At 38.5% G+C, this 23,071-nt stretch overlaps 1 protein-coding gene across 2 annotated transcripts in view; it reads right to left on the bottom strand.

Annotated features, from left to right (window-relative positions):
* The window catches only part of PTPRO (protein tyrosine phosphatase receptor type O), a gene marked incomplete at its 5' end in the record, with an annotated part of 233,570 nt that overhangs the window by 188,708 nt on the left and 21,791 nt on the right, over window positions 1–23,071 (bottom strand). The window lies entirely within an intron of this gene.

Here is a 23,071-nt window from a genome sequence, read left to right as displayed (position 1 = left end):
CTCCTTCCCTCTGATAGCCTTTGTTTTAAAAGAGTACCCTCAGTTAAAGTTTTTTTTTTTTTTAACAAGGACATTTTTTATTTAAGGTATACTTAAGAATACATGGTTGTACGAGATATATATAAAATAGTTCATCCAAGAAAAATAGAATACACATTTTCTTCTAAAGAACTCATGAGTTTCTTTATAAATTTCTATAATATTCCCTAATATTTTTTCATGCTTTTTTTTCCATTTGTACTTTCTATTTTGGAATCACTTATTAATTCCTTTGCCCATTTTTCTATTGAAGCATTCCTCTTTTTAATTGATTTGCAAAAATGCTTATGTATTAAAAGTGTCAAGGATATAAAAAAATGAAGACTCCTGTCATTCATGTATAGCATAGCTTTTGTTATTTATTTATAATGAAATCAGAAAAACAGAAAGTTAAAAAAATTATGCCTTTAGAATTATGCTTTGAGAAGTCCCCTACATGACATAATTAAATTCATATTCAATATTATTTTTAAAAATTATTTAACAACTTTAATTTCATGTAAGGCTTCAACTACTTCGGGATTTATTTTGGTATTACAGATTTTTTTCACTGAATTTGTTATGACAGACCTGAAGTTGCTGTTCATAGAGCTGTTTGCTACTTACTATTTTTTTTTTATTTATTTGACAGAGATCACAAGTAGGCAGAGAGACAGGCAGAGAGGGGGAAGCAGGCTCCCTGCTGAGCAGAGAGCCTGATGCGGGGCTCGATCCCAGGTCCCTGGGATCATGACCAGAGCCAAAGGCAGAGGCTTTAACCCACTGAGCCACCCAGGTGCCCCCACTATTTTTTTTTTAATCACTGATGGGTTCAAACATAAAGGAAGCTGGGATTTTAGGAATGAGGGGCAGCCATGTGAGAAACATTCCAATTTTTCTTTAAAATATTTTAAATGCTTATACTAGTTTTTGTGACGATCTTAGTTTATACAAAGGCTCTGTCCACAAGAATTTTCGAAGAACTTCTGTTAAAATATGTCACATAATTGAAATAACATACATACTTACATTAATCTTTGAAGAGGAAATAAACTTAATTTTTTTATTGTTGATTTGCATGCCTCAGTTTTTACTTGTCAGAATTTCCCAAATTCTGTGGAGTTATTCTGGGCAATATTATCAATACATAACGAAGGAAATGTTAGAACTTGAAAGTCACCTTTCATTGAATAAATAGCTTTGGTGTATCCAGTAAGCTAATGAGGAAAGAGACGTGAGCTAATATAATGCAAATCTTATAGTCTATGTTAGGTTTCAGATTAATAATGCAGTAATTCCAATGGAATATTTAACTAACCCATCAAGTTTTTCCAATTTAGGAAGTCTTTCAAAGGAGATAAAGTTGGATGAATTGTTTAAATAAGCCACAAGAATGTATTGAGATTTCACATCTTTCGTGGTAGGTTTACACTAAGCTTTGAACCTTTGAGTGTTGGCATATTTACACAAGTAGGTAAATGGGAAAATCAGAGTTGAAGTTGAAAACTTTAAGGTCAAAGAGAAAAAAATGACTACTCTCTTCCTGTCACACTTTTTCAGTTGTGAGATGTTTTTAATTATAGGGTGGGTCTCCTTGATACACACTAACTCAAAGAAATCTTCCTTCTCATTGCAGATTACATGTTCACTGAACCCTTCTAATGAAGGATTTCTCCTCTTAATTTTCGTTTTATAAAACCATATTGACTGAAAGCCCAATTAAAACTCCTTTCCAGATGTATGGCAGTCCCCTTCACACCCATGGGGTGGTTAGAGAGTTAATGAAGCAGTACATTGGCAAACTAAGCTTCATCTATCTGAAAGGCTTCTATAGTGAGACAGAATTTGCCTCCTCAGTGCTTCTCCTCCCCAGGATTTCATGGTCCCCAAGAGGGTTGCCCATAGAGGAGAACGTGAGGCTGTTATCTCTGTCCTCTTCCCTCCCACCCCTCCAAGCCCCCACAGCAGATTTACTTTATTTTCAACCAAGGGATAACCCTCTTTGTCATCTCAGAAATATAAGTCTACTTAACTACTTGTAAGAATTAAAGGTGTAAGGATAAGCAAGAATTATAGGACTTACAATATCCTCAGTGATTAATCTTGGGAGACATGTTCAGAGAAACAAATATGATGGAGAAATTTACCTAGAGGCTAAATCCAGGCTCATTAATAAAATGCATATTCATCTATGCTTCCTTTGGCATTTATTAAATTTGGCATTTATTCCTTCATTTCTGACAACATATTCACTCAACAGTACTTTTTTTGAGTTCAACTCTGGGCTTTTGTACTGTTCTAGGTGTTGATGATGTAGCAGCAATTTTTCAAGTGCACAAAAATGTCTGCTTACATTGTGGAAATAGACAATAACATATTAAATGTTGAACCACAGCAAAAGTGCTAAGGAGGAAAGTAAAACAAGGAAAGAATGGAGTAGAAAGTGATGGGGAGATGTTGAACTAAACCCTTATATAAAGTGGGCAAGTGAGGCTCCCTGAGAAAATCTGAATTTGAATAAATAGCCAAATATGGCTTAGGGATCCACTCTGGGCTGAGAGGAGGTGCAAGGGGACATTCAAGGTAGAGGGAAGAGCTGGTGTAAAGCTCTGAGTGGGGGCATACTTGGCACATTGGCAGAACAGCAAAAGACCGTGAGTGCAACAGAGCCAGGTGTAGAGAAGGGCATTTAGGTCAAAAAGGTAAGAGGTGTCCATGAAAGGGCTCATGAAAGGTGTCATGAAAGGCCTCATAGCTGATTATAAGCACTTTGCCTCTAATGTGGTTTACTGAGACGTGTTCAGATGATTGTTCCATTGGTTGATCGACTTGAGAGTAAAGCAAACAGCCTTTATTGGCTCCTCCATCACCCTTGGACCCAGAAAGGGAGGAAGGACAGGCAGTGTTGCCTGGGACAGAGTAGAGTTACAGCTGTATCCACTGCTGGCTTGGCTCAGAGTGTGTAGTTATAAACAGAGCAGTCCACCAAGCAAACATACGTTCTGTGCACTTCATTGTATCCGAGGTGGTTGGGTAGTGTGGGGGTTTGAGAGCATGGAAGATGTCAAAGAAGATTCAAAATGTTTTACCTGACCAACTAGGAGGATGGGATTGCCACTGACTGAGATGGGGAAGAACGCAAGCGAACAGGTTAGACATCCAAGTGGAGATACTAAGCACACAGTTTTATACATGAGTCTGGAGTTCTGGGGGAGACCTAGACTGGAGTTAATAACCTAGGGGTCTTCAATTTATGGACAGGACTGAAAACCATAAGACACAGTCACTGTTAACTGAGGCCTGCTCATTATGATTGACATTATGATTGACATTATGGACTGATTGTACCTCAATTACAAAGCTGTGGAATGGTTTATGGGAAAATCAGTCACAACTGTTTGACTACCTTCCCCCAATAACCTGTAAAATCCCTCATAGGGCTTCAAAAGATAAAAAGAAATTACCCTCAATGTGGCTCAAATTGCCTTATTTACTGTTCTCAAGACTCTGTTTTGCTGCATCGAAAATGTATATATGGATGTATTGTGATAGATCTTGATAGACCTATTACAGTGATCATTTCATGGTGTATACAAATTTTGAATCATTATGTTGCACATCTAAAACTAATATAAAGTTGTATGGCAATTACACCTCAATAAAAGTAATAAGATTTGGTCACAGTATTGTGGAATATCCCTCCTTCTTCTTTCTATCTATCAGATACCTATAATTTGTTTTTCTTTTTAGAAAAGAAAAATTATCATCTTCCTAATCAGCTTATTGGTCACTTATTATTTATTTATAGAACCAACACAGACAAACAGATACACACACACACACACATACACACATACTTTCCAACAGGTAAAAAAGGAAACATTTCAGTCAACTAACTTAAGAAATTTTTCTAAGTATTTTTTTGAGTATTTACTTATTTATTTGACACAGAGAGAGAGAGATCACAAGTAGGCAGAGAGGCAGGCAGAGAGAGGGGGAAACAGGCTCCCTACTGAGCAGAGAGCCCAGTGTGGGGCTTGATCCCAGGACCCTGAGACCATAACCTGAGCTGAAGGCAGACGCTTAACCCCTGAGCCATCCAGAAACCCTTCTCTAAGTATTAATATGGATTAGATGCTATCTCAATTATGTTACACATGTATTTTTAACAGAAAGATCTTTACATACAGCTTTTATCTAACTAAAATCTTCACTTAAACCCTTATAGATATTACGTATTTTTACATATTAAGAAAAATGGGACACTTTTCTGAGTTACAACTACATTTTTCAAAAGTCTTTCAAAATTCTTAGGGCAAAAGTATCAATATTAGAGATCAAAATTATGAGTCAAAATCTTAACTCAGAGACTAACAGCTATTTACCTGTGAAATGCCATTCTGTAATCTCAGAAAAACATCCGTGACAAACTTCTCAGTAAATATCAGGCTAAAAACTAACAGTCCCAAGTATTTCTTCACTCTGATCAGATATAATTTATCTTCACGGATGCCACACAAAAAATACCGCAAGAAGAACAAAACAGAACATTACAAAGCAAAACAATACGCATACGTTTTGTGCGACATTTGTCACCTAATAATTGTGACTCTGAGTGTGCACCTGATATCCTCATTATGCTGTTGGACTGTGTTGCACCTGGCCGGCTTGGGTACAGCTGTGTTACTAACGTCATTTTGCTGATGTACCAAAGTGTAGTGTTACACACTCTAGCAAGTAGCTGTGAGTTAGTTGAAGGCAGGAGCTATGTTTATAAGCAACTCTTGTCCCCGCATCTGATGGGTGAGGATGCCGGATTTACACTATCCTTAACATACTGAAATATTGCCATTTATCCAATAACAGGCGCTGCCCTTCATAGCCCTTTGGTGGCATGGCTGGGTACACACTGATCCATTCCCCGGTTCTGGTTCTGCCTTTCTTATGCTGACGACATGTATTTGTAAGCAGGTTAAGGGGCACGCGGGTGGCTCAGTCGGTTAGTGTCTGCTTTGGGCTCAGGTCATGATCCCAGAATCCTGGGATTGAGCACCGAGTCAGACTCCCTGCTCAGCAGGGATCCTTCTTCTCTCTCTCTCCCTCTGCTCCCCCTCCACTTGTGCTCTCTCTCTCTCTCTCAAATACATAAATAAAATCTTTTTTTTAAACAAAAGCAAGCTAATTAGGTTGAAGAGGATGTTTTTTGTTGATGGAATGGAGAAAAAGGAACTGTCCCATTTTATTAATTTTTGATAGAATATTTCAGATAAATAAAAAACTGTTTTATACAATCAAAGAATACTCTACAGTAAAGTTTCTATAGCCATGAAAAAATCCAGAAAACAGAGGCTGGGTCTAAATGGGACAAGTATTTCAACATCCTTTGTGTTGTGGTTTTAAATAACATTAATTTATTGGCAGTCTTACATAGCCCGCAATAAAAAAAAGTCACAAAAATTAATACACTTTACTAATTTCATTTTCCTCCACTGTGAACTCCAGTTCAGGGTACTGTCTTTAAATTTCTTTGGAAATGTATAGCCTAATGGTTCACTCTGCAACTTATCAACTGTGTGACCTTACCTCCCTGCTCCTCAACTTCTTCCTCTATAAAATGAGGATAATAATAAAGGTCAAATTTGGGAGTTTAAAAAATGTTTTTTGAGTTAGAGTGAATAAACCACAAGAAATAGTAGGGAAGATGTGAGAAGGGACAGGAAGTCCAATTATTGTAAGCAGCACAGAGATCAAGGACAAGTAGAGATAGGAAAGGCAGCAAATATCTAATTCCCCCTACATCTTACTCTGAGGACCCTGTTACTTCTCCTGCCTTTCTCTTGATTTTGTCTCAAGCTCAGACTCTGTGCTGAAATCTTCCCATTCCCTTTACTGAAAGGACAAAATCAGCAGTCACTGCATGACACACCCAATGGCTAAAATTTTGGCACTTGGCATTTTCCATAGAGAGGGCTTTTCACTCTGGGCAGCAGCTACTTTCAAAAGCTTGAGAAATGGGGAGTACAGTTAGGAATCTGGAGGAACCTGGACCCAGAGAATGAGCATCCAGTGAATCTCAACCATCCAAGGGTTTGAAGCTATTTGAGGCAGTGTCTTGCTTAACAAATTTTCCTTAAACAGTCTTTTTCTTTAATGTAGATGTATTATTTAGATAAAATACAAATTCCATCTGCTCCCATTTACTTAAAGTCAAGTTTGACTTTTTTTTTTTTTTTTTTTTAGAAAATCGGTTATTTTCAAGTCAGATTCTCATCAGACAAAGGGAAAACCATGTGGCAAGGAGCAGAGTTTTGAATTCCCAAGGATCTGATACATTTCAAACAGTAGGAAACAGTAGCAAAGTTTTCTATACTTTTGTTTGATACCTAAATTAAATGATCATGTAAATCAGCCAGCTTTGGAGGGAGGGCCGGGTGCATAGACGGAGGGTAAGAGACAAGGGTATCCAGAGTCTAGGGTTCCTTAAGACCACTGCTGGTGATAAGGGGATAAGAGATGTGGCCAGTGTAGAAAAAGCAATAGAGTTAAAATTAGGTTCAGAACTCTTTGCAAAGACAGAGGCAAATGGTCAAAGTTGGGGAAATGATTCAGAGCACGGACAAAGTTTAATTTTAGAAAGGAAAAGATGTCAAGTCCAGAGAAGGATAAATGTAATGGACAGGTCAAATGTAGAAGTCAAGAGATTTGGTCATCAACACATTGACAATGTTACTATCTCTAGATCCCAGGCCAGGCATCTCTAACTGCAATGAATTGGTATTAGAATAGTGAAATGTGGTGTATCAGTCTCTTCAAAGAGCATGCTCATATTGTTCAATTAATGGGACCCGTGATTCCAGAATTCCAGTGTAAGGTTCAGCAATATCACCTATACCACCACTGCAGAACAAAATTATTCAATGTTTTCTCGTTCCACCAAACACATATACTTCAAAAAAAAATTCACAGCAAGTTTTGGTGCAGGTATGCAGTATGGTTGCTAAGACTTAATGAGTCCTGCAAATCATCGCACTCCTTCCCTGTCAAACAAGGATAACTCCCCTGTAAATTTAATTATTGTCAAGAACCTGGATTGCTGGGCTGGCATGTTGGAATGTGCTCTTCTCCATCTAACATGAACCCTCCTGTGTCAGCACTGCCTTGACCTGTCAGGATAGAGTAATAGGAAACTCAGCAATTACAATGAAATAGACAGAAAGTTGATAAATGAGGTTTTGGACTAAAGCATTTAGAAACCCACAGAAATCAATTATGGTAAATATTTCCAGAAAGTTCACCTGACACTCTCCTGAGAGTTTTTACTGTAGTGATTTATTTGTAGTGAAAGAAGACAAGAAAACACTTTTTTCCCACCTGGGAAATGCACCAATTCTATAATAATGAATATTCACATAGATTCTAATAACCTCGCTCTTTTACATATGCTTAGAGGTTTATTTTATCTCCTGGCACACACATCGTGGTGCACTCTCTATGTTCTGGGGGGAAGCCTCAAAAATGTATCGTATGTCAGATTCCCAGATCTTTTTGTGATTTTCATGTAGGTCTTATTTTTCCTTCTGTGTTGTACAATGGTCAATTGTCAGTGTTTTCCAGAATAATGAAAGTAAAGTAGACTTAGAAAGTGTGACGTGAGTTAAAGGGATAGTGTAATCTCATTTGTGCTGCACCTGGTTTCACTGATTTATGTGCAGTGTATATGCTAATATCTTCATATACATAAGATTCTGGTGCCACCAAGTGTCTACAAGTTTATGAATTCTGTCAGAAGGGGAACTCTTCAAGTTTTAGTAAAACTAGCAAAATGAACATTATGTCAGTGCAAATCTTTCAGTCTCCATGTGAAGAAACTTTAAATAGCCAGATTTGTTTTTTTGTTTGTTTGCAACAAGCCTTAAGTTCATCACAATTACTCTTTGTCTGTCAGCCTAAGTTAGGTCTTAAATTACGAATCCTTTTACTTACGTTGCATGAGTCACATTAATTTTTTTGGTTAATCAGTTCAAACCACTAATTCATATTTAGCTTCTTGTCAAATAAAGCTTCTAAATTCATGTGTTTCCAAATCCACTCAGCTCTTCCTTTGCTATTAAGCCATATCTTCCCCACTCTGGGTTTGCTCACTTGGATTCTTGGACCCAAGTAGAAGATCTTGCACTTATCCTTAATAACTTTCATCTTATTTTCAGCCTATAGCTCCAGCCTATTAAAATCTTCTGGAATTCAGATTCTGTCACCCAACATACTCATTATCTTTTAAATCTAGGCAAGTTGAAGGAGGTGTGTTTAATTTGTAGCCTGGCCAGAGTTGCACAGCTGTTCTTTGAAAAATAGAGCATGATTAAACACCATGTGGAGGAGAGGTAATTACTTTCTTTTGTCCCTGGAGAAGATAGTTTCAAAGTCTTGCAAAACCAAGATATTGAGGAAGCTCAAGGAATTAATCTTCTAAATATTTACTTTCATTCCATATTCCTTTCAAACTTCACGCCATACAGAAACTAAACTCTGGTTTGTTTTGTTAAGAGAATGCCAGTTTTCCTCCCAGACATACTCAAGGTCAGCAGAGAAATTAAATTTCCACCATCTTGAATTTATAGCTGTTCCTTCTTGTAAGTTTCATTCCAGTCCCATATTGCAAAGTGTTCCAAGAGTAGTTTAAATAATAACAGGTGAAAAGCTCAAGTAATAATAAACACCACATATAATGTTTTAAAATATTTTAATTGAAAATATTTTTGGTATATAAGTTTAGCTTTTCCGAGTTGGAATTAGAAAGTTCTGTATGTATTAGACCATAATAATGAGAATACTTAACCCAGATTTACATTTTTAAAAAGTTTTCATGTAATCTGTTAACATCTGTTGAACATGCATGTCATAATTTCATTTTTTTGGAACTAGAATTTGTATTATAGTTAAAGCTACATCTAGATTAAGAGGTCACTCCTTTTGGTGCCTTGGTTCCTAATTTACTAGACCGCACTCGTAGTTCCCAATTCATTTTCTAGTGATCTCTTAAACCTTTATCAACTATATCATAGAGGAAAGGGCATATGATAATAAGATACAGTAATCTGAGGAAATACTTTGTAAATATCAGCTATTTCCTATTTGCTGTTTTCTCTCTAAAAGCCTGATATATTCAGAGTAAATCTCACATAAAATATTTAGATAAAATTTATTTAGAAACATTTAAGAAAAGCTGAACTTTTAATACTGGAGTTGCTTTGCATTTATAAAATAAAATAAAAGTAAATACAACGCTACTGTACAAAGCTTGACCTTTAGCTCTGATGCCTGACCAAGAAAAATGCTTCTGGACTCAAAACCCAATTCCTTATATATTGTCCAACCAGGTTTACACTTCATTTTGCATTGTTTTCTCGCAATAGCCACTGGTATCTTTCACCATTCCTGGTGAATCTGCAGTCCTCAGTGACTTTCAGGGTTGCTCAGAAGCTTGGAGAATGGGACGCCCTGGGAATGCATATTCTAGTAATAGCAACACACATGGAATCATCCTCATAAACGGGTTCCACAGGATAGTTTGTACTTATGTTATGCTGTTATAAAGGAGCTTGGTATGAGAATAGGGATAATAAAGGGAAAATTATTCTCTACATGGAAGTTTGATTTAATGTTGAACATTAAGGGCTATATCATATATTATAACATAGCACAGCATCTACATCCTGACAAACGTCAAGAATTTTGTTTTTTCTATATTTGCCTAACCTCCACACAACTAACTTCATTTTTTTTAATTCATTCACTCATTTGATCATTTGTGCTTTTCAATAAAACCAGACACACTGCTGATACTTGATCTATTTATTTAACACACCAGAATAACTTTTTTTCCTATGGCAAATTCAAGGGTCATTACACACACACACACACACACACACACACATGTCTGAAAATAGGACAAACTGTTTAAATGCTAGGTGCCAATAGCATGTTGATTTTTAATTGTTCCTGCATACTACCTTGAGACAGCAGGTAGAACAGAAAATTCTGTAATTTTTCTTAGGCGTGAATATTCATTATGGTCTTATATTATTTTTGTCCTTTGACAATGGATACAAAGTACATTATTATAGGCTTAGAAATGTATCTTCTATGCTATAACTTGAGATCTTCTATCATTAACCTCAGCTCTCTTTCTGTATTCTCATTTTTCTGAGTAGCTACTATTTGTCAGACAGAATTGATTCTGGGGGCAGAAAAGACAACAGTGAACCACACTGGTAAATTCCTTCCCTGCTGAAACTCATATTTTGATGTAAATACATAAGTAAATAAAAATATTTCCAGCTTGGGATACATTTTTCAAAAAATGTAAAGCATGATGCTGGTGATTTCAGAAAAGTGAAGTAGTGGGAGAGCCCACTTTTGATAGTGTGGTCAGAAACAACCTCCTGAATATGTTGATTTTCAAATGGAGTCTGGAAAGATAAAGACAAATGAGCTAATCCTTCCAAGAGCTGAAGACACTTGAGGCACAGGAAACAGGAAGAACAAAGGCTCTCTGAGTAAGGAAAATAGATGGAGAGTTCTAGGAACTGTTGAAGGTCAGTGTGGTTAAAGCAAAGCTGGGGGGAGAAGATGAGGCTGGGAAGTGGAAAGACAAACTCTTTGAGCCAAAGAGAGTCCTGCTATGATGCCGGACTCGGGATCAACATAAAAATCAACTCTGTTTCAACAAGTCAACAAAAACGAATTAGAAAAACATGATCAACAGCAGCAAAAACATTTTAATACCTGAGAATAAATCAAACAAAGGCACTGAAAAGTCATAAAACAGTCATGAAGGACCTGAAAGAATCCTTGAACCAATGGAAAAAATACATCTATGTTCATCCATGGGTAAGAATCAGTATTATAGTAAGTGTTAATTAGCACCTCCTCAATCTATTAAAAGACAATTTGCCTCTCCTGAATATACTCTTTCTTTCAGAATTAGCAGGTTGGATCTTCTGGAAATTACATGGTGTCCTTGCACCTTGCTGATAGCAAACTTGCTTTGGAGGACAACCCATTTTCAGCCGAGGTTTTAGATTACAGAACTTGAGCAAATTCCGGAGACACTAAAATTCAGTGTGCAAGTACATGCAATGTATTTGATCATTTTGATCTCATTCCATAGAATGTATCAGGAGGAAGTGGTCCAAAAATAGCATGGGTCTTTGAGAAAATTCATGTAAACTGAGCGTAAAATCCCAAGCAGATGTAACAAAAACCAAAAAGAAGTTCTGGCAGTGATGAACTTTCCGCATTGGCCTGGGATTTGTACCTCCACCGACAACTTCTGTTCACATTTTATCAGCAACATCAGGGACATGAGCTAACCAGCAAAAAATACAGACAATGAAGTGAGGCAGAAAGCATATTAGATCGACAGATGGGAAACCTGGATTTTTGTCCCGCCTTTGCTTTGGCTACTGTGAGAACTTGGATCATTCATTTAGTGTGGAGTTTCTTTCATTGATGCAACTTGGAAACCGGATCGGAGATTCTCTAAGACCTCAAGCCTAACTGAGCAGAGTTGACTGCCTGCAGCAGGAAGGAAGCCAGATCGTGGTTTCTGGCCTGGTCTGAAATGTGTGGAGACCTTGGGGAGGAGGCGGGAATAAGGATGGCGTTGGACAGTTGTCTTCATCAACATCAGGTAAGTTGAACTCAAGAATGAATAGATTGTCTTAACTAATCAAGGTCTGTGACTGTTCCATTTTCCCATCAACAGAGTCGATCTACAATGAACATCTGCTGGTTTGAAAATATTTTCTTAATGCTCATTTTTATTTCGTTGAAGCCATTCGGCACATTGAAATGAATCAGCCCAGGAACCACACATGTGACGCAGGGGGCTGAAGGCAGGATGAGGGGAAGAACCCCCTTGGGCACAGTCTGAAACCATCACTGTGCCACAGCCATCAGTTGTTGACAGTAGCAGTCAGAATAGGTTGGCATGCAGTAATTAGAGATGGAGAGGCACAATTTCAACGAACATGTTCTATTAATAGTGTATTTCAACAGCAGAGCTCCAAGAGAACAAAGGCAATAGCTTATCTGCTTATAGCGAATTACTTGCGACAGCAGAACCTGTTTATACCCTGCCCTAGGCCGATGTTCACACCACATGCGCTGCACAAAACTGTTGTCACCAAGGTGACAGCCGCCCCCACACTGCCTGAGTGGAGGGATAAACAGGGGAATGGAGACAACAAGAAAGCTGGAAAACAGCACTTATCCGCAGCCTTGACCATGACTCCAAAACCACCTCCCTTGTCTGCCTAACACTGTACAGAAAAAGAGGAAAGGTATCTAAAGGAAAGGGATGATTTAGAAAATCATCGCAGGAAAGAAATTTTTAAAAAAATAACAGTTTGAATAACTACTACGTTTAAGATTTAAACATTAATTAGCCCATCTCATCCTTGTAGAAGAGCGAACTGATTTTCAGAGACGTTTTAAGTATTCGCTCGGGGTTACAAAGAAGATAAAATGTGTTGTTTGATGTAAAGCCTAGTGAACATTCTGTTGTACTACTCAGCTGGGAAAGGTAGACAAGTGGAACAATGTTCCAAAGAACAAAGTGTGACTTCACTTCTAGTTAGTACTGTCTTGCAGGCATAAACATTCAGAGGGGAATGAACCCCAGGGCCCAGGGATATGGATCTTTCCATGGATGGGCATTGCTCTATACCCTCGAACACAAAAATCATCAAATTGAAACTATTTTTTCCTTCATTATTAATAGAGCACTCAGGAAAAGCACTGAAATTGGGACTGACTTCTTTGCATGGAATGGAGAGGAAAATTGGGAAAAAATAATTTAATTCTTAAAGGTATCTTTAGAAACTTTACATATATGGCACACTTCTTTCTCCAAGACAAAGTCCCATGCGTGAAATACTATTTGGCAAAAAATTGGTTATTGTGTGCCATGATTTCTCTGTATATGTTACACGGATTTTATTTACATTTCCTTGGGGTGATTAAAATTCTGAATTTTTGTTTTATTTTGGTGGCCATTAGCATCTATAAAATTTTGACGCCAGAAAAACAAAAGGTTACTTATTAATTCAATGAGTCTCTGAGCAACGTTTTCATCTGTAACAGTATCAGGCAAGGCTCCAGTCACAACTTACGCCTGTCATTTTCTGTAATTAAAAGTACACAGTCATATTTATGCATTCTGCCTCCTAGCAGCTGCAGTTAGATTAACCGTGAACAAAGAAAACATTTTGACACAGTTAATTATATTGCCGCTCTCCTTTGCTAGCAAATACCAGTTACCTTCTCAAATGAATAAAAGCACTTTTTTGTTATTTTTCTTTTATATAATAATATGAATAGCCACAGAAAACTTCGGTTTATACTTATAAGGAGTTTTAATCCCAACACTTCAGTCTAATACACATTAAACTATCTGGTAACTTTTTTTTTTTTTTTTTTTTTTGACAGAGAGTAACAGCCAGAGAGGGAACACAAGCAGGGGGAGTGAGAAAGGGAGAAGCAGGCTTCCCTCTGAGCAAGGAGCCCAATGTGGGGCTCGATCTCAGGGCCCTGGGATCATGACCCAAGCCAAAGGCAGATACCTAACAACTGAGCCACCCAGGCGTCCTATCCGGTAACTTTCAATGAGGATATATGATTATCAGATTAAACAGATCTGACTCCAATGTCCTTTTGTGGGGCAAGATTGCAAGCATTTTTTTTTTTTTTTTTTAACATCAGATGAGGAGAAAGATGAGAAGAGGATTCAGTTTCACCTTTGCAAACCCGCTGGAGATCAGAAATAAATTTCTAGGGGCGCCTGGGTGGCTCAGTGGGTTAAAGCCTCTGCCTTCAGCTCAGGTCATGATCCCAGGGTTCTGGGATCGAGCCCTGCATCGGGCTCTCTGCTCAGCGGGGAGCCTCCTTCCCCCTCTCTCTCTGCTTGCTTCTCTGCCTACTTGTGATCTCTCTGTCAAGTAAATAAAGAAACTCTTTTTTAAAAAGTTTCTACATCCTTCATCCTGTACATGAGAACCATTCTGCTTCTCAGGAAGCTTCACTGGCGATACAGGTCCTTACTGGTGGTGTGTTCTTAACAGTGGGAACTAAAATTCCGAGGCAAGAAATGGGCTATTCCTGGGCAGAGAAAGGGGGTTTGCTGATGAGTCATCGGCCACAGATGGGGAAATAAACATGGATATCCATGGGAGAGGGAGAGCAGAGTTACCGTTGATTCCATGAAACCCAAACCGACCTGTGAGCAAGGATGAGAAAGAGATCATTTCTGGTCATTACCTTCAGCCCTTTGTAGGAAAAGAGTGCTGGAGGTGAAGCAGTGAGACTGGGGAACCCAACCAGCAAGAAGCCCATCTCCTGTGGCAGCACTGGAAGGAGGCAGAAGGAAATGTCACCCAACATGAGTCGCAGTTACCTTGATTTCTACATTCATTGTAATCTGTGTGCTTCTCTCTTCCTTTCTCTTCCCCTTCATCCTCCCTTTCCTACATTCCTTTTCTGCTAAGAATTTCAAAAATAATACAATTGAGTGGATCCGTATAGACTCAGGGGAAATATATTGAGGAAAAATATGCAGAACAGTGGGATGACTGTGCCTTGTAACTACATGCATAGAGGATTTTGGTCTTTTGAGATCCTTTTACACAAAGTTCCATGAAAATACACAGCAGTGTAACTGATTACTTAGCGGATGTGAGAATGGGCTTTGGAGTCAATCCTACTTGCTTGGTTATTTCGCATCTCTAAGGACTGTTTTTCTCCTCTGCAAATATAGGGTCACTTTACTTGTCTCATGCTGCTGTGAATATTCAGTAAGACAATGTATATAAGGTGCTTACTATGGCATATAACAAGCCCTCTTCAAATGGTCTCTCCTATTATTACTCAGTAAGAAATAAATGCATACTTTAAAATGGAAGAGAAACAATGCATAAATACGATTTAATTACAACAAATGACACGTGTAAGTTGTGGCTAACCAGAGCCTTGCCTGATAGTTACCCCTATAGTTCAATAAATGCTTACAATTCTCTTAGATGACTGAAACTACTTAAACTTTAACATATTTTAGCTTTATGCTGGGTGTTTGTGGTGAGAAACTTCTGTGTCTGATGGATATTGTAACCTGCATATGAATGGGAGTATTAAGGTGAGTGTCTGGAAAATTAGTCATTATATGTGAGAAAACACGCATCGATAGTGATGCCAAGAATCAGACCATGCTGAAGGCAAACAATTTCTTCAAAAATCAAATTCCTCAGGTAGTAGATCATAGATATTTATTCCTGACACATATTTCTGGATGACTGATGGCGATCTAGTGCACAGAGAGATGATTAAGGTTCTGTGCGGACTCACTGGGATGTTAAATGAAGGTAACTAAATCTGTTTATGTAAGCTCTTTCTCCAGTTCGTGTATATCCAGGTTGAATCTCATTTCCTCCATCTTTTGGATGATGGGAACAGCGCAACTTCACAATGGCAGAAGACGCCTGATCTCTTCTGGGCTTTCCCACTTCTGAAAATCCCATCCTCAACACCTCCATCCTTGGTGTTCACTCCTCCGCAAATAGTGAATTCTGTAGCTACTACAAACCACGAACCGTTCCTTTCTCTAAAAAATGCACTCAAACAGTTTGGGGAGAAAGGATTCAGTGATGGTAGCTGGTCAAGTGGAATGAGCCCTGTAACATGCTCTCCCTGTTGCCAGATCCATCACTGGGGCTCCGTGCTGGGCTCAGCCTCTGTCAGGTGCTGCACTGGGCAAGAGCCAAGACAGTGAAATGCTTCCTCAAAGGGCATCCACAAGGCTTCCTCTTTCCCTATAGAGAAGAGACGTGGAGACTCTGTGCTTTACAATCATTTTTAGTGCACAGAGTAGCCACAGTAATTTGCAAAGGACATATTTCCCTTGTGGTTATTTAGGAAAGTTTCTGTATGTGTAGAGCTGATGTTACAAGTGTGTGAATGGGATGGAAGAAGTACATTTTAGGGGAGATAATCTCTAACATGAACAGGTTTTTTTTTTTTTTTTAAATTAAATCTTCATAGGCTACAAATTATGGAGACTGGACTCAATCCAGTTTAAGAATAAAAGGGATTTATTTTCTTTCGTATTGGAGAAATCCAGTCGGGCATGATTGGATCCAGGTGTTTAAATGATATGATCAAAAATATTTTTTTCTTTAATATCTTTGCTTTCCTCTCTGTTGGCTGTATCATTTGTCAATTTTCTCTAAGCGGTAGAGAACTGTCCCCAAAGAGCTTAAAATTTTGTTTCCTTTCAATTCCTGATCTCAGGAGTCTCCATTTCCCCGTGCTCCCTTCATCTTTTAAGTCGCTTACACCGATTATCTTTCTTTGGTTCCTATGCTTACCAGTGTTTCTGTCCAAGGGAATTGGATACCCTGATTCCCTTGTCTGACATGTAACCATATGGTGGGGGCGGGGAGGAGTCTTGCTACTCCGCACCAGAATCACTTGGACTAGAAACGCAACCATTTCTATACGAAAGAAGATAAGGGACATATTAGTGACAGATTTCAAGTATTTCTTGGAACAGGTGACTTGCAAATTAAATTTTGGACTTGGAAATCTTCTGAGTTCAAAAGTTGTTTAAAGACGTATTTTGTCTTTATTTCCAGGGTGACTGGGAAGCTTCACTGTTAGTCTGTACCCTGGGGACTACAGCACTTCCACAGAAAGATTTTGTCAAGTTTTTGATCCAAAACCGGGAAGGTCTCCATCTCTCCAAGTCCCTCCTACAGTGAGGGGACCCGTGAGGCGAATAGTGTCTCTGGTCTCCATTTTGTATTTCAAGGCTAAGAAAATGAGGAAGAATGAAAAAGAAATCAAGAACTCTTCTCAGAGAGCTCATGTGCTAAGAGATCCAGTTCTGAAGTTGTCATAGTGAGCACAAGAATGCCAAGCCTCGCAGCTCTGTAGGCCAAGTTCTCTTCCAGCCACATGTCTGTAGCTTCCACGGATATCAATGGGAGTTGTGTATGTGTGTGAACTGAGCACAGAAGCTGGCTGTGTATAAATAGCTCAGCAATGGTGAAAATCTCTTCTTGTGTGTCTGGTACAACAGAGGTAGTCTTTTGCAGTTAGTGCCTGCTTCCCCCTCTAATAAAGTAACCCGGCAGTTTCAAGAAATTCCATACCAGAATATTTGACAGTAATTATTTCATTTAAAAGATTCTTCTCAGAGAACAGGGAGCAGTGTTTGTCTTAAATTTCTCTCATTTTCCACTAACGATCTCAAGCCAGATTTCACGATTCTTTGCAAAACCGGCCTTCACTATTCCTTTGGCTGAGCTGTCAGTCTATTAGTGGACTGATAACCAGCTAACTGGGGGGGCAGGTGGAAGTCAAAATGTTCTTTAAGGGGTTAAAATTTTTTCTAAAGCAAAGTGCTTACATTCACACTGGCTGCCAAGGCACAGAGGGTCAGAGCTCTATGGCACAGAGGGTCTTTCATGGGAACAGGGCTCTGACCCCATCAGGCAGGACACATGGGTAGGATCCCTGGACCATTTGTCCTCTGCCATTCTGCTATGAGCCCCAGTCTGACATGGAGCACACTGATGTGAGGCTGAGCCATATCCTACCCTGGGTGAAAATTTCTTTCAGAAAAGAGCTAAAGATAGACTTGTTCTCTGTCCATTAGAGCCCGCTGGGTCAGTCAGCAGAGCATGCAACTCTCAAAGAGTTAAAGATAGGCTCATATTCTGTCCCTTAGAAATAGGGGATTTCTCCAAGACTTTTATATGAAATGTTCTAGTTTATGAAATTTACCTACAGGTAGATAATTTCCAAATGCCACCTTCAGTCCCTGTCTTAGTTCTCAACTCCAAGCTTGTGTCTACCTGGCTTCTGGAAATCTTTATTTGGATATCCTGTTCACACCTTAAATTAATCCAAAACTTAACTTTTATCTCAGCCCACCTCTGTCCCAGAACATTTCTATTATGGCCTTTGCCCTAGTTAACAGTGCCGTCTTCAATCATTCACGCCAGAAAACTTGTAGTTGCCCTAATTTCTCTCTTCCTTGTCACGTATCTCATCAGTCCAAGCCCAGTTGATCTTACGTATTAAATTTCTCCCCATCTTCTTATTTCAGTCCCCTGCTCCTAGCATGAAAACTGGATGATTAGAGTGCAAGTTCTAATTCCACTAGTGCCAGGGTTTGAATCCCATTTTTGTTACCTCTTTGGAGGAATGCATCATTTTAAAAAAGATTTTATTTATTTACTTGACATAGAGAGAGCGAGCGAGAGAGGGAATACAAGCAGAGGGAGTGGGAGAGGGAGAAGCAGGCCTTTTGCTGAGTGGGACTTGATCCTAGGACCCAGGGATCATGACCTGAGAGGAAGGGAGATGCTTAACCAAGTGAGCCACCCCGGCACCCAGGGATGCCTCAATTTGGAAGGAGCCTTGTTTTCTTCATCAGTGAGATGGAGGTAACATCTACTTCACAAGACTGATCAATAAAGATTAAATTAGATTATATATGTAAAGTGTCAGTATAGTTGCTGACACATAATAAAATTCTGGGAAATGGCAGACAATTCATCCTTTCTTGCTAAGAATATCATAGCAGACTCCCTGCATACAATCTTGCCTCTTTATTCTGTACACTGAGGCTGGATCATACTATCTAACAGCAAAACTGCTTCCATCTTATTTATCCAAAACCAATCTGTATGATAATGAAGTCCCTGCAATACCCATCTATCTACCCCGTCTCAAACCATACTCCTTCTTAGTCCAACATTCCAACAGGTGCTGTGTCTTTTCTCTCTCCATTCAATTAGAAAACTAGTTATTTATCACTTAAAAATCCATATTAAAATTTCCTCTTCTCTGAAAGTTTCCCTGACCCTGCTCCAAATACAGTTGGCTCTTCTTTAACTCCATCACTATTTTTAAAGTATAAAACTCATACATTTCTATCATAGTTTTAATTACACTGTAATGGCATTATTGGTCTATACATCTGTTTTCCTAACCAATTGTGTGGTACTCAAGAAGGCCTTGAAGAAGAAACTATAATTGAGAAAATATCTTGATTATTGTTCTCTCCTGAGAGTTCGTTCCAGTGCTGTGTTAGTTTCCTACTGCTGCCACAGCAGATTTCTACATATAGAGCCACTTAAGACAACACAAATTTATTATTGTACAATTCTAAAGGTAAAGAAATCTTGTATGCATCTCACTGGGCTAAAATCAAGGTGGTTGGCAGGGATTCCTTTCTGGAGGCTCTAAGAGGGAATCTTTGTGCTCATTCAGGTTGTTGACAGGATTTAGTTCTTCGCATTTGTAGGACCGAGTTTCCATTTCCAGGCTGGTTGTCAACTAAGGACTGTCCCCAGATTCTAGAAACTGCCTGTACACCCTGGCTTGTGGTCCAAGCCAGCAAGGACTGAGGGTCTCTGAGTGTATCCTGATCTATTCTACTTTGTACTTGTTTTAAGGACTCCTGTGATTATATTGAGCCCAACTGGAAATTCCAGGATAATTTCAGTCTTGGTAATGCCTTCAATCTTAATCACATCTACAAAGGTTCCTTTGTCACCCAAGGTAGCATATTTATAGGTTCCAAGATGCAGGCAACTCTGGAGACCATTATTCTTCCCATCAAAGGAGCTTCACATATTTTAGGTGATCGGTAGTGCGTGTTGAATGACAAAATAAATGTATGTAGATGACAATAGGTATGTAGGTCTTTTGATTATATTAGCTGATTTTATAGGGCCATAGATTAATTAGACAATTTGATATTCTTATCTGATTTACTTGCTATAACTTTTTTTAAGAATCCTAGATACTATGTTTTCTAGATCTTCAAATTTCATGGGTCCATGGCAAACGAATTATACCCAAACAGACCAAAGCAATTTTTCTATAATCTCAGATTTATCATAAATCATAAGCATTATTAGTAAAGGCTAATCAAGGGCCATCAACAGTCTCTGTCTTGTCTTTTTTGTGACTACTTACAGAAAGATTTATCATTTGTATGAAGTTAATATGAATGCACACATTTATTTTAAAAGTATTTGAATGTCTGTACGTGCCAGCCTTTGTGAATGGTAAAGAGGGGTGAGCAAAATACAGTTCCTCCCTTACAGGGCTTACGGAGTAATTGGGAGACAGATAATTAAAAAGTAATTACATGTCTAGGGTGAACAGACAAGGAAAGACCATTTTCAGAATACAAAGATAATAAAGACATGGTAACTACACTGGCATTAAAATTTCAAAAAAGACCTAATATGCTCTACGACAGTATCCTCAAGAAGCTAATATTACAGCCCCACCAGGAATACAAATGCAAGGACAAGTATTGCCACTACAGTACAACTAAGCCAATGGCAGACATATCTTCATGTTACAGGGATGCATTAAGGAGGAAGGAGTCCACCACAGTTGGAAGGTGGCTGGAATGGTTTCAAAGAAGTCAAGATTTTAAGTTGTGTCTTGAGGAAAAAAAACAAGACTTTTCCAGACAGACATAGAGGAATGGAGTAGGGAGGAATTCTAGGGAGAAGGGAGAAACAGGCTCTTCTCCCAGTCGGGCGGAGAGAGAGAAAGGAATGGATTTGTGGATAAAGGGTCATCTTAGCTGGGACCTGGAGGATGATCATATGCTTGTTGTGTTCAGGGGAAAATATGGGATAAAGGAATTTTCTAGGCAGAGAGAATGCACATTCAAAGGACTGGAGGATGGTGAGAATGAGTGTCGAGTATGAGGAACTGAGAAAAATTCAGAATAACCACAGCATAAAAAGTGAAGAAATTGAAGAAATGATACTAGAAGTGGTCCCAAACTACATCAAGAAGGGTATTTGAGCCCATGAAAGAGTGTGGATTGTATCCAAAGACCTATGGAAAGCCATTTATGTGTTTTAAACAGAAAAGTGAGATGACAGATTTTCATCTTGTCCAATTCCATTGGTAGTTGGTAGTTCTCCCACCACCTGCTGAAACTAATCTCTTTTCTCTGTATCAAGAGAAAATAATCAATAATCCTCTTTCATTGATTATCTTATTTCTTTTTTTCTCCACAACAAATAGAACACAGAGGATTCCTGGGAAAGATTAGCTAATGTTCTTCTAGACTAAAAAATCACACCTGGAGGGGCTGTTAAGCTTTCTTGCCTGGGATCTGTATCCCATTGGGTTGAGAAAAGGCTGTTCCCTCAAGCTATTTTCATCTATGGGAAGGTGTGGACAATTTCCTATGGCTCTACATCTAAGAAAAAGAGAAACAAACCTCCGCAGATACAAAATAAGGGGGTATGCTGTTCTAATAGCCATGCTGGGGACAAAATGAGAGAAATAAAGTAACACCTAAGATAGCATTTTGAAAACTTAAGTCAAAAGGAGATTTGAAATAAGGCTCCTGGAGACAAAGTTCTTATGCGATACGGTTTGTGCTCACACTGGTAGCACATCTGTGGCATTCAGCCACTGCTAAGTGAAAGGAGTGACATGGCAGGCACTTAGGCTCATTGTTCAAAACATGGACCTGGGGATATGGGCAGTTTCTATGTCTGTCAGCGAATACAGAGGCACTAAAGCCTGAAAGTCAAGAAAGAGGAAAGAGAGTAAAAAAGGGGGAGGCTAAAATTGAACATGTTAAAAGAAAGATGTTCAAGGCACCAGAGAAATAAGATCTATTGTATTTGTAGACATTTCTGATTCACACTTATTCTTGAATACCAAAGAGCTAGAAGAATTCATAAAATTTATGAGAGGGCATTCAGAAGACAGAAGTGGAGGGGGATGGGCGAAGAAATTGAAGTCAGACTTGATCTCTAAATTGGGGGGGAAAAAAGGAAAGAAAGAAAAGAGTCCTTTGCATGTCCTTGCCCTTCATAACTTGTCTAGTGCCTCCCTGATATTTCTAAAGACAAAAGGAAACTAGAAAGGCCTTGAGAGCCTAGTCACAGGCAGTGACTTTAAAACATGAAGTTATTCTATAAAATGACACAGGCAATTACATTTCTTGTTACCAAATACAAACAAGCTGCACTGTAGATTCAGGACGATATTACCCCCTCCCCACTCCCAGAACCAAAAACTGTGTAGTTATTTTCTGATGCTTTAATGTATATTTTCCAGTGATTTATATATGAGAAGAGAAGAGGAAGAAAGAAGATTCTCTATATATAGTGTAAATAATAGAAGTTTAGACTAGGGAGTAGAGAGGGAAAGATGAGGCAGAAAGAGAAATTGTAGAAAGATAGGGAAATGGGAGGCTGGTGAGCATACACAGTTGGAATGAATTTTTCTGCTTCTTAGAACACTTCGGCACTGGTGGAAATCACATCCAGTCTCCACCTGGAGAAATGAGGAGGACACTGGTGAATGGGCCCTTAACGCCACAAGCTGTGGAATTCTTCCTGAGCAGAAACGTTTTACCAGAGCATTCCAGGATTTATCATGGAGGTATGGTGCCATGGAAGTGAGAGGTTGGTCTGCTGGGCCATCTGGTGAGAAGCGACTTGTCAATCTCCCAGATGGTTTGTGAAAAGAGAGAGACTTGATATTGAACTGAAATCAGCATATGAAAAGAGCCATGAAATCACAAACTTAAAACCCATTTTTTTTCACATAGTATTTTTGAAAACTTCATTAAGGAAATTTTGCATGAATTTTATATGATCTGAAAGATCATATATAGAAGTTTTAATTTATAATATAAAGCCATTTCAATAACATTTGCTACATTTGCTTTCATCTCTTTTAATAGGTGTTTTATTAATCTTAAGTTATTTAATTAAAAGGAAGAAATTGATATTTTTTCATTGACTGATTTGCAAATATCCAAGTTTTGTAAGACTTACGTGGAAGGAGGTCTAGTAGGATTTGGCTCTCCTGAATTATTCCTTTGGATAAGTACGCTCTAAAAAAATCTGTGCCATGTTTGTGAAATACTTGAAGATGATCTGCTCTTTGAACTTAAATTTCAAAATAAGTGTATTTTAGAACCACTTGGGTCACG

The sequence above is a fragment of the Martes martes genome (genome assembly GCF_963455335.1).
Source record: "Martes martes genome assembly, chromosome: 8".
In the NCBI taxonomy this organism is placed as follows: domain Eukaryota; kingdom Metazoa; phylum Chordata; class Mammalia; order Carnivora; family Mustelidae; genus Martes; species Martes martes.
Note: the sequence above shows the minus strand (reverse complement) of the source record. Positions and strands in the feature narration are given on the sequence as shown.